Below are 18,193 nucleotides of genomic sequence, written 5' to 3'. Positions count from 1 at the left end.
CATCCAGGCAGGCATGGTGCAGGAGGAGCTGAGAGTTCTACATCTTCATCTGAAGGCTGCTAGCAGAATACAGACTTCCAGGCATCTAGGATGAGAGTCTTAAAGCCTATGCCCACAGTGATACACCTACTCCAACAAGGCCACACCTACTCCAACAGGGCCACACTTTCTTTTCTTTTTTCTTTTTTTTTTTAGGGCCACACTTTCTAATAGTGCCACTCCCTGTGCCTAGCATATACAAACCATCGCAAGTACTTTCCCCGGTTACCCTCTCCTGTCCCTGCATTCAAATCAGCTCCCTTCCCTTGACCAAGTAAAATAGTCCCTTTGTACTTTCATGTCATATCTATGTGTCAGTGTATGTATGTATATGTGTGTATGTGTGTGTATGTATGTATGTATATGTGTGTGTACGTATATGTATGTACATATGTATCTATCTATATCTAGAGAGAAGTGCACATCTGTCCATCTTTTTTTTTTTTTATTTAACCAGATGGTCTGTGGTTCCATCCATTCTCCTGAAAAGACACCTCTCTTCTATGATGAACAAAACCCCATTTTTGTGTCTGCATGAGTGTGTGTGTGTGTGTATGTGTGAGTGTGTGTGTGTGTGTTTCACATTTTCTTTATCTAGACATCTGTTGATGGAAAACCTAGTCGTCTGCAGAAGCAAAGGATGACCCATAGGCCTGGAGAGATGCCTCAATGGATAAAGCAGCATGGGAGCCTGAGGTCAGACCCCAGCACCCATGTGAAAAGTGGGTGTCTGTAACCTAGCAATGGGAGGCAGAGAAGAGGGTGGATTCCTGGGGTGATCACCCAGTCTTGCTAAAACAGTGAACTCCAGGTTCTGTGTTAGATTCTGTCTCAAAAAATAAGGTGGAGAGAGCCAGCAGGTGGCTAATGAGTAAGGGTTCTTACACCTAAGCCTGATGCCCTGGGTTGGATCCCCAGGAGCACATGGAAAAAGAGAACTAACGCAGGCAAGCTGCTTTCTGAAAGTAAAAATAATATATAAAAAAGACAGCAATAAGACATTGGTGTTGACATCTGGTCTCTCTATGAACACAGTCACATATATGCACACACATATAGTACACATACACACTATAAAACAGTATTATGGGGGCCGGAGAGATGGCTAAGTGGCTAAAAGCACTGGCTGCTCTTCCTGAAAACTTCTGGTTCAATTCCCAGAGCCTACATGGTGGCTGGCAACCATCTGTAACTCCAGTTTTAGAAGATTCAACTCCTTCATATGGCGTCCACAGGCGCTGCGTGCATGTGGTACCCAGACATACATGCAGGCAAAACACCTATGCACATAAAAATATAATAACAGTCTAAACTATGACCTTTAAATTCCATTGCTTTTATTTATCTATGACAATGTAATTGTATAAAACCCATATGGTTCTTTTTTTTTTTTTTAGGTTTTTTTGAGACAGGGTTTCTCTGTGTAGCCTGGGCTGTCCTGGAACTCACTCTGTAGACCAGGCTGGCCTCGAACTCAGAAATCTGCCTACTTCTTTCTCCCAAGTGCTGGGATTAGAGGTGTGCGCCACCACTGCCCGGCTGTTTTTTTTTTTTTAATCAAAAAGTACATATTTATTTATTTGTTTACTTTGAAGATTTATTTTTATTTTATGTGTATGAATGTTTGGCAAATTTCCATGCATGTATGTGCACCAAGTACATGCCTGGTGTTCTCAGATACCAGAGAGGGCTCTGATCCCCTGGAACTGATGTTTTGGATGGTTGTGAAACCAAATGTAGGTGCTAGGAATTAAACACGGGTTCTCTGTAGACACAGCAAGTGCCATACGCCTTTGGACCTAACACTCTTGAGGCAGAGGCAGGTGGATCTCTGTGAGTTCCAGGCCAGCCTGGTCTTAACCACTGAGCCACCTCTCCAACCCCATATATTTATTTTATGATACAGAATTAAGGAAGGAAGAAAACAATCTCCTATGATCCCAAAGTAACTACTGTCATATTGATGGTAATCTTTTCAGCGCTTCTCCAACTTTCTGTTTTCCATATCCCACCTCTGATGTCTAAAGCGTGACAGACATGTCTGATGAAAGACAGGCACTGCTAGTCTCAGCTTAGGAATGACAGGTCTTCCAAAAAGTAAGAATGCTTATTTCTCCCGGCACACCAGAGTTCAGTTGCTTCAGATTATACAGATAGTGAAGGGAGGAGCATGCCGGTCATTCCATTTTATAATATTTGGAATCCATCGGGGAGAGCAAAGGCTAGACTTGAACTTGTGGAGTCTTATCTTAACCATATCCTCAGAGGCTCTCTCCCAGGCTCGAGGAGGAAAAGTAACGTAAGCTGTCTTTGGGGCTTGGCTACTGACTTCAGCACGCCTGCCTCTGTGTGAGCACCTTTAATTCTGGAGATGCCTCAGCTCTCCAGAACAGATCTGTCCCTCCACACCATGTATCCAGTAGCCCCAGTTGTATCTTCCTAACCATTTAGCATAAACTGCCTCATCTTCCCTCATACGGAAGGCAGCTGGAGTCTTCCTTAAAGTGTGCAGTCTCCAGAATAAAGCATGCTTTGCAAAATCCTCGTACAATTTTGTCATTTTCCTTTACATGTAACCTTAACTTTTCCTTTAAAAACTTTTTCTTAGAGAACTGCAGAGATGATTCAGTGGTTAGAGCACTGGCTGCTCTTGCAGAGGACCCAGGTTCAGTTCCCAGCACTCACAAATGTTGGTAACTTTAGTTCTGGGGGATCCAGTGCCCTCCTCTGGCCCTGGAGGGCACTGCTCACATGTGGTGTCCTGACATACATTCAGGCAAGTCACTCATACATATAAAATAAAAATTGTTGCCGGGCAGTGGTGGTGCATGCCTTTAATCCCAGCACTTGGGAGGCAGAGGCAGGCGGATTTCTGAGTTCAAGGCCAGCCTGGTCTACAGAATGAGTTCCAGGACAGCCAGGGTTACACAGAGAAATCCTGTCTTGAAAAACAAAAACAAAAAAACAAAACAAAACAAAACAAAACAAAACAAAACAAAAAAGAATCAAAAAAACTTTCTTTTTTCTTTCTTTCATTTTTTTTCTTTCTTTCTTTTTTTGTTTTGTTTTTGTTTTGTTTTTTCAAGACAGGGTTTCTCTGTGTAGCCCTGGCTAAAACTTTTTTTATTTTTATATGTGTGCGTTTACTTGCATGTATGTTGGCACACCACTTATGTGCCTTGATTCCTGATGAGGCCAAAAGAGGGCATCAGGATCCCCTGGAATGGTTGTGAGCCACTATGCTGGCGCTGAGAATTCAACGAGGGTCCTCTGGAAGAGTACCCACTGCTCTTAACCACAGAGTCATCTCTCTAACCTACAACCTTAACTTTTTTGCTTAATGATAGACTGATTTACTCTGAGCTCTCTGGCTCTGCAACCTCACGTGCATAGCATGCGCTCACACACCTGTATGCTCATATGCACACGCCTCAAAGGGGACGCACGTACTTGGAACTCTGGGATTCATAGTCAGAAACTCTTCATTTGTTCTCAGCAATTGTCCTGGAACTAGAAGTGTGTGCCTGGGTATCCATCTCTTCAATCCATGGTCCTTTCCATGATGGGAAAATTGTGGGAGGATGGGATTCCCCGGCCATCCATTTTCATCTTGATCTTCATTCACACAGTGAAATGAAGGCCAGCTGTAGGCAGTGTTTAGTGGAGACAGTGTCTCTGCAGAGGGAAGGAAGGCAGGAGCTTGGAGTGAAGGCCAGGTTTCCCTTCAGGCTGCTCTGTGAAGTTGAAAGCTTGTGCCAGATATGAGCCTTCCTATGCTCCTGCTTCTTTATCTATAGTAGTAGAAGGTGGTCTCCACTCAAAGTGCAGTTTAGAGAGCTCAATACAATAATGCCTTTAAAGTGCTTGACTTATGGCAGCCACTTAATAAATGATAGCTACTAATAATAATTTTTTGGTAGGAAATCATGCCTCAGTTGCACTCAAAGTGAAATAATAATTGTTTTTTTTAAACCACAACAACATCACTTATCATTTTCTAATCCCATTCAATTTTCCTCTGGCCTCTAGGTCACAGTAAGTTTAAAGGAATGGCAGATGCTGATAGCCTCAAGTCCTCACTTTCTATTCTGTCCGCAGTCCAAAGACAGCTTGGGTTTGTGGCTCCATCCAGTCTCTGAAATCTCTTCTTTTGAGAGAAGTCCTGTCAAATCTGAGGGACTTTTGAGGGACTCAGTTTGTCTTTGGCTTTTGGCACCACTGGCTACACAGAGTTTCCAAGAAGCATTCTCTTAGCCTGAGGGATGCTGCTTTCTCTGACCCTTTTGACCTTTCCAGAGGCTCTGTAGCCTCTCTCCACCTGTCCCTCCAGCCACCTCATCAATGACAGCATTCTTTTAGGTTCTTCCCTGGATCCTCTTCTCTATGAGAATACACAGTCTAGTCTGGCTTCAACTGTCATCCTTAGGATAGTGGTTTGCCACATGACTCTAGCTCATTTCTTTCCAGAAACCAACGTCTTTGTTTGTTGATTTATTTTGGATAAGGATCTCATGTAGCCAAGGCTAGCCTTTAATTCTGGTTCCTCCTGCCTCTCCCTCCCCAGGGTTTGAACCATATGGTTGTATCATCACACCTGGCTCACTTGATGACTTCACTGTCTTGTCTGATAGCTCAGGAGTTCCTCACACATCACCTACTCAATGTGGAAACGATTACCTTCCCATCTTAGCCCACTTAGGGTCATTACTCCAGAATATCTGAAACTACATAATTTATGAAGAACAGATGTCTATTCTATCTTGGACAGAAGTTCATGATCAAAGCACTGGAGTATGGTCACTGGACCGTCTTGCTGGATACTCGCATTGAGGGAGCAGGAGGCAGAGAAAGGCCACTCCTGAAAGTCCTGCTTGTCATGCCATTCACTCATTCACAAGAGCAGAGCTGTCAAGCCCTCAGTACCTCCTCTTTGACATTGGGGATTAACTTCTTAGCATACAAATGGGGTGGGGTGCACATGCAAACCACACTACACAGCCTACAGTCGATCCTGCCAATCATTTCTAAAGTCAGGAATCTGGCTTTGGATTCAGCCCTCACCTTCAGGCTCTTGAATTAATCTCTAGTTTCTTTTCTTTCTTTCTTTCTTTCTCTTTCTTTCTTTCTTTCTTTTTTTTGGTTTTTCGAGACAGGGTTTCTCTGTGTAGCCCTGGCTGTCCTGGAACTCACTCTGTAGACCAGGCTGGCCTCGAACTCAGAAATCCACCTGCCTCTGGCTCCCAAGTGCTGGGACTAAAGGCGTGCGCCACCACTGCCCAGCATAGTTTCTATCAATTAGCATGTCTAGATGTTGTTTTGTGCTCCCTGTGTTTTTTGCTGAGTATATCTGCCACACAGTCTTCTATATTATCCTGGCTAGTGCGTTTCCCACCTTGGGATCATCTTGATATTTCTAATACAGTTCCTATAACGTAGTGTCCTGTATGAAATATGTCAGAGCTGGCAAGATGGCTCAACAGGTAATGGCCTTGGCTGATAAACTCAATGAGATAAATCCCTGGGACCCTTATGATAGAAGGAGAGCACAGAGTCGTTAAAGTTGTCCTCTGACCTCCTTACACACACAGACACAGACACATACACGCACACACACACACACACACACATACACACACACACACACAGAGAGAGAGAGAGAGAGAGAGAGAGAGAGAGAGAGAGAGAGAGAGAGAGATACACAAATGTTATAAAAATGAGGAAAAAAAGCAAAAATTGAACCTCTGTATAAGATATTCATAGTAGAGAAAACTGAGTTGAGGGGTATATAGGGTTCTTTGGACCACTTTCATGGCCTCGCCATACATCCTAGAACATTCTAGTTCTTTTGGACCACTTTCATGGCCTCGCCATACATCCTAGAACATTCTAGGTTTTCTTTTAAAAGCCTGGCATGGTGGCACACTCCTTTAATCGCAGAACTTGGAAAACAGAAGCAATATGAGCTCTGTGAGTTCAAGGCCAGCCAGAGCTACATAGTGAAACCCTATCTTAAAAAGATATCTTAAAAAGGAGAACCACAAGAAACAGAAAGGGGGGGGGAGGTAGGAAGAGGAGGGGAAGGGCAAGGGCAAGGGGGAGGGGAGGAAGGATCGGTGGTAGGCATTCTCTTTAGCTCACCTGTGGTGGCTTCTGTGTGCCTGTAAGACTTATCACAATGTGAAAAGCCACCCAGAAGAACATCTTCTTATTCTTGAATCCCCAAAGCTGGCACAGTGCTTAAGGAATGGTGAGTGCTCTAATAAATGTTGGCTGGTAAATAAAATGATGGAGGGGGGCAGTGTGCATTGTAAGCTAACTGGAAATTATAAGTGAGAAGAACTGAAACCTCTCAGACGTCATAATCAACATCACAGACTTGGCAGCCACGCCGTGATGGACAGACTACAACATCTCTCGTAACCCTACGCAGTGTTTACATTTCCACATTCATTTCTTTGCGGGTAAAGAGCCCCGGGTCAGCTGGGGTGTTCACTCCAGGTGAGCCTGGCAGGCTGCTGGCACATCCCAGGAGGGTGTGGACTGAGCGTCAAGTGTTTGAAAGCCAACGAGGGCGGAGAGCAGAGGAACAGGCTGGAAGAAGAATGACACACGAGAGGTGAGTCTTCAGTTGGGCAATTCTACCCTCGGTCCTTGAATCAATGAGTTGCATGACCTTGGCTGAGTATCTACCTCCTGTGGGTTCCAGTGTTTGTGGATGTAAAATGAAGGTTCAGATTGGACGGTCTCTGAAGTTCCTTCCAGGATTTACTCTTGGCGGTCAGCGTGAAGTCTGTGGACAGCTGTGGGAGGAAGCAAGTAAGTGTGTCATGGGAACTCTTAGCAACAGGACCATTGGCTCCAAGTTAGCAGACATATTCAGAGACAAGAAGCCCTGCTAGGCATTCTGGACATGGGAAGCTCTGCGGACAGCCACTTGAAGTAGTAGCTTCCGGATCTAACTGGAGTCTATCAGAGAGAAGCATTTCCAGGGATTAGAGTTGGCAGATGTGTGACGCTTAATAAATTTAACAGGTTATTGGGGGTGGGAGGAGTTTTTATGTGTATTAGCTGAGAGTTTTAAGCATTAACTTTGAATGATGAAATTACCCAGTTACGTACTGAGGTTGACACAGTGAGAATCTCATGGCGCTTGGCCAGGTGTTCTTCGGTTGAGCCGCTGAGATCATGGCCTGTGGTTAGTTGTAACTTGAGGCTATGAACAACCAAGTTATAGAAATTTAGAATCTGCCCAGGTTTTTTAAAAAACGTCATTTATTTTTGAAGCTTGCATGTCTATTGGTTACCAGTAAGTTTAAAAACTGATTATAGTAGTGTTTAATAATAACTCTGTGTGTATTGATTGTGCAAAATAATGGGTTTCATTTTTATTTTTTCAAACACTATTTTGGTCAGATCCAACCCCACTACACTCTAGTGGTGTCTCCTGCCTCCTCCTGGTTTTCATTGCTAACAGTCCATCTTCTTCTTCTGAGTGTATACTTTTATCTAATGAGAGAAAAAAGTGAGGTGTTTGTCTTCCTGAGGATGGCTTATTTCGCTTGACATCATGTTTTTCAGTTCCATCCATTTTTTCCCCAAAGATAATGTCATTCTTTTCCATGGCTACCTAAAACTTTACTTTGTATATATATTTACACTTTTTTTTTTGAAACAAGATTTTTCTGTGTATCCCTGGCTGTCCCGGAGGGTAGACCAGACTGGTCTTGAACTCATAAAGATCCGACTGCCTCTGCCTCCTGAGTGCTGGGATTAAAGGTGTGCACCACCACCACCTGGCTTATGCTAAACTTTTTAACCCAATGGCAGGCAAGTAGGCTGATCCCATAGCTTGACTTTGGTGGATGGTACATGGTAAACATGAATGTGCAGGAGTCTCTGTTGTGTACTGACTTTCACACCTTTGAACCCAGAATTGGAACAGCTGTAGTCTATGGTTATACACTTTGTTTTTTTATTTTTTTATTTAATTTCTATTTTTTTAAGATTTATTTATTTATTTTATGCATATGAGTACACCATTGCTCTCTTCAGAGTACATCATTGCTTTCTTCAGATGCACCAGAAGAGGGCATCAGATTCCATTACAGATGGTTGTGAGCCACCATGTGGTTGCTGGGAATTGAACTCAGGACCTCTGGAAGAGCAGTCAGTGCTCTTAACCACTGAGCCACCTCCCCAGCCCCATGCTTTGTTTTTAAAGAATGGTGGTAATGGCTTTGACAAGTACAAGGGAAAGTAAACATTTAGCCCAACATGAACACATGTCTATAATCTTAGTCTAAGGCCAAGTCAGGAAAATTGTCAGTTTGAGGCCAAGTTAGGCTATATAGTGCATTCCTGTCCAGGCTGGGGTACATAGTGATATTCTGTCTCACAAGGAAAAGAAATGAAAAAAGATCTCCCTAACTGTGTGACTTTGTCATAAGCAGCTAGTTAGGACCTGGGGGATAACATGGATCAATCATCATGGACCGTATCATGGTCTAACAATTCTGGGAAGCTTCTTTCTGCTCTCTGGCAGTGGAGCTTTTATGTCTTGGAAAGAACTGAAATCATGAAAGTTTTCTCAGGAGCTAGGCTTAGGATGACTCCTTTCAGATCTGGTGTTCCTTAGAAAAATAGTTACACAATGACTCATGTGGGTCACTTGCCTACTATCTTGAAAGTTTTGAATTTGAATCCTAGTAGAAAAGATGCCAGTCAAATGCTAGGTGGCCGTGTGTCCTTCTTAGAGACCAACAATGAGTGAGTCAGAAGCAAAATAAAAAGTCCCTGTTGGGGAAAGAAGAAAACAGCCAGACCCAAAAGTGAAATAAAATGGACTAAGCTTGAGATCACAGAAAGAGGAGACAGAACACAACAGTAGTGATAGCTAACATTACTGAGAACTGACTCTATGTCAGGTATGGTCTGAAATCATTGACTATAGTGATCACAACAAAACTCTGGAAATATTCACTCAGGGATAGAGAAGTTAAATGCTCACCCGAGGACAGTCAGGGGTAACTTGTAGGGCTAGGGTACAGGCCTAGGGATCATAGAAGAGCTATTATGATCAATCACAATACTCTGATGCATTCATAACCTTTCAAGGTTGTATATGACTCAAATTCTGTGTCTCTAGCACACAGCCCAAGGCTGGAAGGTAAGAAGTCAACTCCCAACAACCACATGGTGGCTCACAATCACCTGTAATGGGATCTGATGCCTTCTTCTGATGTGTCTGAAGACAGTGTACTCACAAACATAAAATAAATAAATAAATCTTTTTTTAAAAAAAGAATAAAACTTACTTAAAACTAATTAAACAGAAATAGGGTAGGAATTCTTTAGTATCTGTCATCTACTGGTTCCGTTTACAGCAGTGGTTCTCAATCTTCCTAATGCTTCAACTCTGACCCTTTAATACAGTTCCTCGTGTTGTGGTGACCTCCACCATAAAATAATTCTTTTGTTACTTCATAACAATTTGCCACTGTTACGAATTGTAAAGTAAATATCTGTGTTTCCTGATCATCGCAGGTGGCCCCTGCGAAAGGGTCGCTTAACCCCAGAGAGGTCTCGACCTATAAGGTGAGAACCACTGGCTTGGGGTAATCAGCACTTGGCTATTTTAGTCCCCCTCAAACTGGAGTTGTGGGACACACAGTCAAGCGGAAACTGGAGTAGGACCCTGTAGGGAACCATATTCTCATATTCTCATATTCTGCTGGGCTCTGGGCCCCCAAAGTGTTCCTTCTTAGGTATCCTTCTTTTCTGCCTCCTGGGAAAAGGCTGTAGAAACCCACCATGAAAACTCAGTGACAAATGTAGAACTCACTAGAGAGAGGACTGAGACCGGCTCCTGTCATGTTGATGGCTCCTCCTTAGCAGCAATCAGCCCTGTTTACAAAGCCGCCTTTGAAGTGGAAGACAATGAGAATTCTGGGAAGGAGCCCCTTGTCAAGTTACTGACCCTGTCTGTCCCCTCACTAGTAGTCTGTTCATGTCAGCACTGTGTGCTGATTCACCAGGGCCTGTGATTTTTATGTGGCACAGTTGCCTGTTTGTTGCAGAAGTGTTTTGGATGCTTTGAACCACTTCAGCCTCCTTTTCCTTCAGCTACAGATGCAGACAACAGGATTATTAACAGGTGGTTACTTGACATCAGGCCTGTCACAGGCACAGAAGGGAATTACACAGTCGTGGATGTATAGTCTAAACTCAAAGAGATGTATAGATAACAAGAAAGCCCATGGTTTGGGTTGTGATATTAAGATACTTGTTTGCTTCAAAGATCTTATATTACATTATAAAAACAGTAACCCCAGCTTTGGTCTCTGATTCCCCAACATGAAACAGCTAAAGAGCAGTGGACTAGTCAGTAGGAGAGAGCAAGGTCATGTGTCTTCAAGGAGAGGTCCTCTGAGAAGCTTGCCGTCTTAGGACAGCCCAGGTCACGGCCTTTGTGAATCAACTTTAAAAGGAGCCAGATAAATTTGTGGTCTGTGATAACATCTCTAGTGACTGAAGTCTAGACAGGATAGTAGGTTCCCAGGCTTCACTCCTTTTCAACCTACTGGGTCACAAAGGCCACAGGAGTGCACTGGGAATGTCTTCCCCCAGGGTCCTTGCTGGTGTTCAGTTTTCCCTCAGCGAACTGTCTCATCTTCCATCTCCACCGCTCTTCAAACTGTGGGGTAATTCCTTGGTCAATAAAGTTACACGCTGGTTGTTTAAGAGGCTTGGTGTAACTTCCCTACGAGGACTGCAGATGCATGAAAACCCTTCCACCCTGGAACTCTGGAAACCAGTTCTACACATGCTGCTAGGACCCCAGAGACTCTTGCTTTCTCTTAAAAATTGTTCCCTGGAACTGACAGTCAGATAACAAAAAACGATCTTGCTAAACCCGAGAACAAGTAGATTCAGAACTCTATAGTAATGACAGGAGTACAGAGAGTATTTAAATTCTAATAAAAACAGCTAAAGTGCACTGTAGGTAGCTTGTATTCTAGGCCTTGCCTGCCCTGAGAGCTTTTAAGGCATTATCTTGTTTAATTCTCCCATAATTCTTACAGCATGGGTATTATGTATTATTATCCCAGTTTTATAGATGGATATTATTACACCCCAACCTTACACCAGAATTTCTGGCCAGATATCCAGTTGTCTACTTAATGTCCATGTTTGAGCATTCATTTGGATGTTACAAGTTTACAGTTTCCCAGACTTGGGTCAGTGAGATGGCTCCGCAGATAAAGGGGCTTGCTGCCCAGTTGATGATGACCTGGGTTTAATCCCCAGCACTTACTCAGTGGAGGGAGAGAAGGGATGGCTGCTAGTTGTCTTCGGAAATATACATGAGTGCCCTGGCATGTGGCCCTGCTTGTATACACACACACACACACACACACACACACACACACACAGACACAAATAATAAACAAAGAAATATAAAAACCAAAACTGCCCCAAACTTGACTCCTACTATTTCCTGTCTCATCCTCCTGCCCCCAACAAACCTATATAACCCCAGGACTCCCTCATGCCAGGTAGGGACAGTTCGTGCCTACAAGCTGCCAAGGCTAAAATCCTCGGAGTCATCGTTGACTCAGCATTTTCTCTTATGCCTCCTCTCTAATCTGGTCAGCAAATCTTGTCAAACTATCTCCAGAGTCTGACAACTCCTCACTCCCCACAGCTCCCATCCTCCTTCAAACCATCGTCTCTCACCTGGACAGTTGGGTCACTTCCTCCTACCCCGTGCCCTCCAAATCTACCCTCGTCATGGTAACAGGGAATTCTTGCTAAAATGCAAACTCAGGATCTTCCAGGGCATTCATCTGACTCAGGGGAGAGTCTCCTACTGCTGCAGAGCCCGCAGAGGCCAGGCTCCTCTGATCTCATCCTCGCCCAGCCACCTGGCCACACTTTCCCTTGGGAAAGCCAAGAGAATTATCACCTCTGTTTTCCCTCAGTCACTAGAAGTTTGGGTCTTCATCTCTAACCCCTGGCCTCGGGGTTTGAACTAGTCCCCTCTCCCACTGCTCCCACCCCTCCTCCCTCCCCTCTCCTTCCCCCAGGTCTTAATTCCAGTGACACTTTCCTAGAATGGCTGGATTGTTTAACAGGTTTTCCTCAACAATTCTTATGATTTTTTCCTGCTTCTAGTTCCTTAATACTTATTACGGCCAGACACTGCAATGTTTATTGTCTGCTTCCCTCCAACAGAATTAGTGAGTTGTGTGGACAGGGAGTTTTGCTTGATTTCCTCCCCAGTAGCCGGGGTAGCATCTAGTGCATAGTGGTGCACATAAACACACGTACCTTCGACATATATAGCCTGTATATTATAGAATTAATATGCCTACCCTGTAAGAAATCGCTCCGCATACGTAGAAATCAATAAAGGACAAAAGGGTTCCTTTTTTTGTTTTGTTTTTGTTGTTTTGTTTTTCGAGACAGGGTTTCTCTGTGTAGCCCTGGCTGTCCTGGAACTCACTCTGTAGACCAGGCTGGCCTCGAACTCAGAAATCCACCTGCCTCTGCCTCCCAAGTGCTGGGATTAAAGGTGTGTGCCACCGCTGCCCGGCAAAAAGGATTCCTTAATGTAGCTTGCTTGTGTCTGGCTCTGGCTAATGGCCAAAGAGGGCATCTGATCCCCTGGAACTGTTGGGAAAACTGTACCTGGGTACTCTACAAGAGCGGCAACTGCTCTTATCCATCTCTCTAGTCTCTGCTTTCTCCTCCCTCCCCTCTTCCTCTCCCTCTCCCCTTCTCTTCTCTGTCTCTCTCTGTCTCTGTCTCTCTCTTCTGTCCTTGAACTCTGTCTATAGACCAAACTGACCTTGAACTCATAGCGATCCCCCTGCTTCTGCCTCCTGAGTGCTGGGATTACAGGCATAGACCACCATCACTTCTTGCCACTTTTTTATTCTTATTTTTTTAAAAAGACTCACTGGATCTAGAGAGATGACTCGGAGGTCAAGCATGAGTAGTGCTCTTCCAGAAAACCCGAGGTCATCTCCCTGCACCTATATTGGGAGACTCCTATTGCCTGTAATTCTAGGGCTAGGTGACTGACACTTCTGAACTCCAAGGGCACGCACACACACAATTAAAAAAAGAAAGATTCATTGTATTCAATCTGTGTGCATACTAAAATTTATCTGACCAGTCCTCTATTGTGAGACAGTAAGCTTGTTCCCCATCTTTTTCCATAATAGATAATGTTACAGTCACTATCTTCATGGTAAACCTGTTTGCCAATGTAAAAATGTATCTGCAGGATAATGTTCTAAAAGTAGAGGCACTGTGTCAAAGTGTGTGTGTGTGTGTGTGTGTGTGTGTGTGTGTGCACGCCCACGCGCGCACGTGCTTGCGTGTTTGTAATATTGATAGATAATGCCAAATTCTCCTCTGTAGCCTTGGCACTAATTTTTATTCCCATCAACACTATGTGAGAAGTGGGAAGTTAGATGTCCCTAGTGTTGGGTCCACAGACCCTGGATTGTGTGCCATCTTTTGCTCATATATGAATTTGTTTTCATTCAGAATTAATGTGGGTAGAAGTCAGAGGGCAGCTTGCTGGGGTTGATTCTCTTCTTCCATCGTGAAGATTTCAGATACCAAATTCAGGTTGTTAGGCTTTGTTGTCTCTGACTTGACTCTGTTTTCTTCTGGGAGAAGTACGTGTATGTAAATACCACCAGATTATCAAAATATCAAAATCACTGCTTGGCCGGGCCTGGTGGCACAAATCAATAATCCCAGTGCTAGGAGGTTAAGGCAGGCAAAGTACCTGTTTGATGCCAGGCTGACTATGTTACAGTGGAGGCCAGCCTGAGCTACATAAACCCTGTCTCAAGGATATACACCCGAAGACCCACCCTCCAACACACACACAGAATGTGGGGGAGGGAGAGAACACGGACCAAAATCAATACTTGGAGCAAGCCTTACACTTGGAAATCCAATATAAAGAAAAGGTTTGCAAGAAAAACACTAGAAATGTCTTGTGTATTTACAATAAAACAAAACACACAAGACCAAATCCATGCATTTACTTTAGTAGACTGTTTTATTAGCCAAGTGCACCCGTTCTAAAAAAAAGCCTGGGGCGAATCCCATTGCAGTGAAATCCATGTGTAACAAACAGTTATTATCTTTTGGGAATCTTTTTACTTAGTTCAGGACACAGAGCTTTCTGCAGCGAAGGTGTCCTGTGCATCCTCAGTGTCTGAGTTGCATGCACTTCTCCCATGACCTCCCGTCCTAGAAGATGCAGCACTTCATGCACCTGGTTATAATGAGGTTGGACTCAAAGTGACTCTCTCAGCCAAGAAGGACCAGTGGTGACTGTAAATGTACTTCAGCAATCTACTTCTCCCTTCAGCTTGGGCCACACATCTGTGCAAGATATAAATAGACCTTTATGATCTTCTCTCTAAGTCCTTTAACCATTTAAAGGCCAGGAAACCCTCACCTACATCCCAGTGGCATCATGTGGGTCAACAAGCAGAGTGTAATTAATTGTGAAGTAAATGGTAATTATTGTTATCTCTGTTGGTTCCAGCCTGGGCTCCTGACTGAGAGAGAGAGAGAGAGAGAGAGAGAGAGAGAGAGAGAGAGAGAGAAGAGAACCTGCTTGTACAGTGATCTCAGAAGGAGTTTATAATACCCTACAAAGTTATATGGGGTGTGTCCTCCCTTGAAGTATGTAAGGAGCACTTTAAAGCATTTCAAATGCTCCAGCGCACACAGCAGCGCTGTTGGTGTATAAGCGGTCTCAGGGAACCTAGCCGCTGTCACCAGTGTCAGAGGGAGAGGGCTCCCATGGGATAGAGGATGTGGCATTTCTGGGTCCAGAAGAAGCAACCAGGATCTGAGGGAGGCAGTAGTTAGCCCAAGAACAGGAAATATATGTGAAGATAAATATATGTGAAGATATATTGACCGTTTGATTTTTGATTATTTACTATAGGTAGGACATTGTCCTAAGGGATAGAGGACCCTAAATATGACCTAGGCAAATTCTGTCCTTTACAGTGATTCTATTTGAGAAGATGAGATCCATCCGACCATTCTACATCCATCCAGCCTCCATCCATCCATCCTGCATCCATCCAATGAGTGTCATTGTTTTCATACATAGATGCACACTAAGCATCTGTTATGTGGCATCCATATAGCATCAGGGATACAGCAATTAAACAGACAAAGATTTGGGGCTGGAAAAATGGCTTGGTGCTTAAAAGCACTGGCTGTTCTTCCAGAGGTCCTGAGTTCAATTTCCAGCAACCACCTGGTGGCTCACAGCCATCTGTAATGGGATCCTATGCCCTTTTCTGGTGTGTCTGAAGACAGGGATGGTGTACTCACAAACATAAAATAAATCTTAAAAAAGAAAAAGACAAAGATTTTTTGTCTCATAGGAGGCAGACAATATTCGCAGTAAGACTTCCCAAACCATGATGTTAAAGTTCTCTTTGAGTATGAAATGAGGACATTAGCTTGAAACAAATAAATGATATTGTCCACTAGAAGTGTGGCTATGACTAAGAAAACTGAAACACAGCAAAGTGTATTCTACATTTCAAGCTGTTAGTGTGTGTGGAGTGTCCTGCCTGAACTAGAAAACGGTCTAAGGAAAGAGACTGGTAAATGTGTTCCTGGTGTTTATCTGACGAATGAAAGTAGTCACTGAACTACTCAGTGGCACAGACCACTGGGAGCACTCAGCTCACGCTCTCTCATGGCTCCTGCTTCTCTGGACTGAATCCTCTGGGTTTTGTTCCAGTGGTCCTGGGAAAGCCTTTTCTGCCAGCTCACAGTACTGTACACACTATGTGTCATGACACTGTCACAGCTGGGGTTTATTGATTCTTTGGTGTCTGACTTCCCTGCTAGGCAGCAAGCTACATGAAGAGAAAAGGCTCTGCCGGTTGTTTCTACGTTTGGATCTCATTTCCTGGCACTTACAGGCGTTCAGGAAATAACTGTTAAATGACTGAATAAGTAAATCAAAGACCCAATGAATCCTACTTTCCAGGAAGATTTTCCTATAAAAGAAGAAGGTTCTGAACACAACAAGGACTTTTATTTCTGAAACTCTTAGGGACCACATCCTCACAGTAGCCCTTGAAAACAAGCTAGAGTCATCTGAGAGGATAGAACCGTAACTGAGAAAATGTCTTCATCAGATTGGCCTATAGGCATGTCTGTGGGACATTTTCTTCATTTCTAATTGATGGAAGAGAACTTATCCCATTGTGGGTTGTACTATCCCAGGTGGGTTGTCCTCGGTTGTACAAAACAGCAGGCTGAGCAAGTCTAGGGGAGCAAGCTAATAAGCAGCACCTCCATGGCCTTTGCTTCAGTGCCTGCCTCCAAGATCCTGCTTGAGCGCCTGACCCGGCTTCCCTCAGTGATGGACTACAAGCTATAAGTTGAAATAAACCCTTTCCTCCCCAAGGTGCTTCTGGTCACCTCAAACTAGGACAGCTGGTGAACAGGAGTAGAGGGACTTTGGAGATGGAACAACAATTTATGGAAATGGCTGAGCGGCCACCCACTCTAAGCCTTGAGTTGAACATGGCATTTGGCATGCAGGTCTAAGGAGGGAGGGCAAAGAGTTCTTCTAGGCATAGATAAACAGAAGAACAAAGAAACCAAGTTCAGGATTCAGAGTGTGTGCAGAGGAGCAATAGCAGACCATGTTGGGGAAGGTATGCTGGGATTTCTAGGAGAGAGCTCTGCTTCACTGTGGAGGAAATCCCTGAATTGTATTGAGAAGGGAAAGTTCAGTTCTATCTTGTTCCCCAAAGAAGAGTGTGGGTAATGAGAAGAACCGAATGACCCCAGAAAAAGGCTGGCTGGAATGGTTTCTCAAAGACTTTTCACAGTGGCTATCACTTCAATGGGCTCGCTCTTGTGACCTCACAGGATCCAGATTCTGTTTTTTTGCCCAATGTGATCCATCAGTACCCAGTGGTCTAGTTTTCCAATGCTGCTGTCTATAACTTGGACAGCAACTTCCCAAAGGAAAAGAAAAATTGGATTGCCGAAGATATCAGATGCTCCTGTGTTAGGCGTTCTGGCCCTGTAGGTGGATCACATGGAAGCTCCTCCCCTAATCAGTGGTCAGCTTGCCAAGTCACAGTAAGAAATACAACTGGGAAAGGAAGCCCACATCCATTACCGATGTAGGTGGATCTAAAGCCATAGTTAGAGAATTAGAACTCTAATTAGTTTGCTTGGTAAATTTGGATTAAGACAAGGGGAAAATATTGAAAGAATGTTTTGAGGTATCTGGCTTACATCTCTCTAATAGGAAGGTACTCATCTCAGAATCTCCTTGGCTACCACCTTCAGCGCCTTCAGAGCTCAGCCGCTCTGCCTTGGGATCTGCTGAGCACAGCTTGTCTGACTGCCTCATGCTCTCATGGCTAGTTAGCCTCCTTCTGAGTGATTCTGCCTTCAGATCTCATTGCCTTCCCAGTCTAAGGACCACTGTTTCTTTAAGGAGACTTAGTTGATCTCTGCTCTAATCCATTATGTGGTGATGCCCTAGTTTAACTCTCAGAGGACAATCTCATTTCTAATTCTTCCAGAATCACTCACTGATGCTAACTGCTAACACTTTACAGTCTGGAGATTCTGGGGCCCTCTGAGCCCCAGGTGGCTTGGGACAATCTTACTTAACACTGTCAGAATTGTATAAACTTCTCTGATCATATCCCATTCCGTTCATCTGAATCTTTACAATTAAAACATGCATATCTGTTATTTTATCCTATCTCTTCCTCCCTCCTTTGAGATAAACCTAGAACTCACTATGTAGACTAGGCTCAGAGTGTTGAAACTTGGCATGGAGACTATTTCAGAGGCTAGGGCTTGATTAGCAGGGCACAGTCCTACCTGTCTCTAGGACTACAGAGGGCAGCTGGGCCAGTAGGAATAAAACTCAAATCCTGGTCTCCATCTGTGAGACCATGGAAAGGGGGTTGTCATATGAGGTAACATTTGGTGTAATAACAGAACCTGGGGAGATAGAAGAGTCATGAGTTCAAGGCCAGCCTGGGCTACATAAAGAGACCCTATTTGAGAGAGAGAGAGAGAGAGAGAGAGAGAGAGAGAGAGAGAGAGAGAG

The 18,193-nt window shown here is 44.0% G+C and overlaps 1 protein-coding gene across 1 annotated transcript in view; it reads left to right on the top strand.

The window, feature by feature from the left end:
- Nucleotides 1–6,626: 6,626 nt before the first annotated feature.
- The window catches only part of Frmpd1 (FERM and PDZ domain containing 1), a 164,816-nt gene continuing 153,249 nt past the window's right edge, over nucleotides 6,627–18,193 (top strand). Inside the window, exons 1-2 of the mRNA XM_028770261.1 lie at nucleotides 6,627–6,655; nucleotides 6,746–6,855. The gene's annotated coding sequence lies outside the window, so the exon portion shown is untranslated. The remainder of the gene's footprint in view (nucleotides 6,656–6,745; nucleotides 6,856–18,193) is intronic.

Source organism: Grammomys surdaster, unplaced genomic scaffold (assembly GCF_004785775.1).
Source record: "Grammomys surdaster isolate TR1022 unplaced genomic scaffold, NIH_TR_1.0 199, whole genome shotgun sequence".
In the NCBI taxonomy this organism is placed as follows: Eukaryota; Metazoa; Chordata; class Mammalia; order Rodentia; family Muridae; genus Grammomys; species Grammomys surdaster.
Note: the sequence above shows the minus strand (reverse complement) of the source record. Positions and strands in the feature narration are given on the sequence as shown.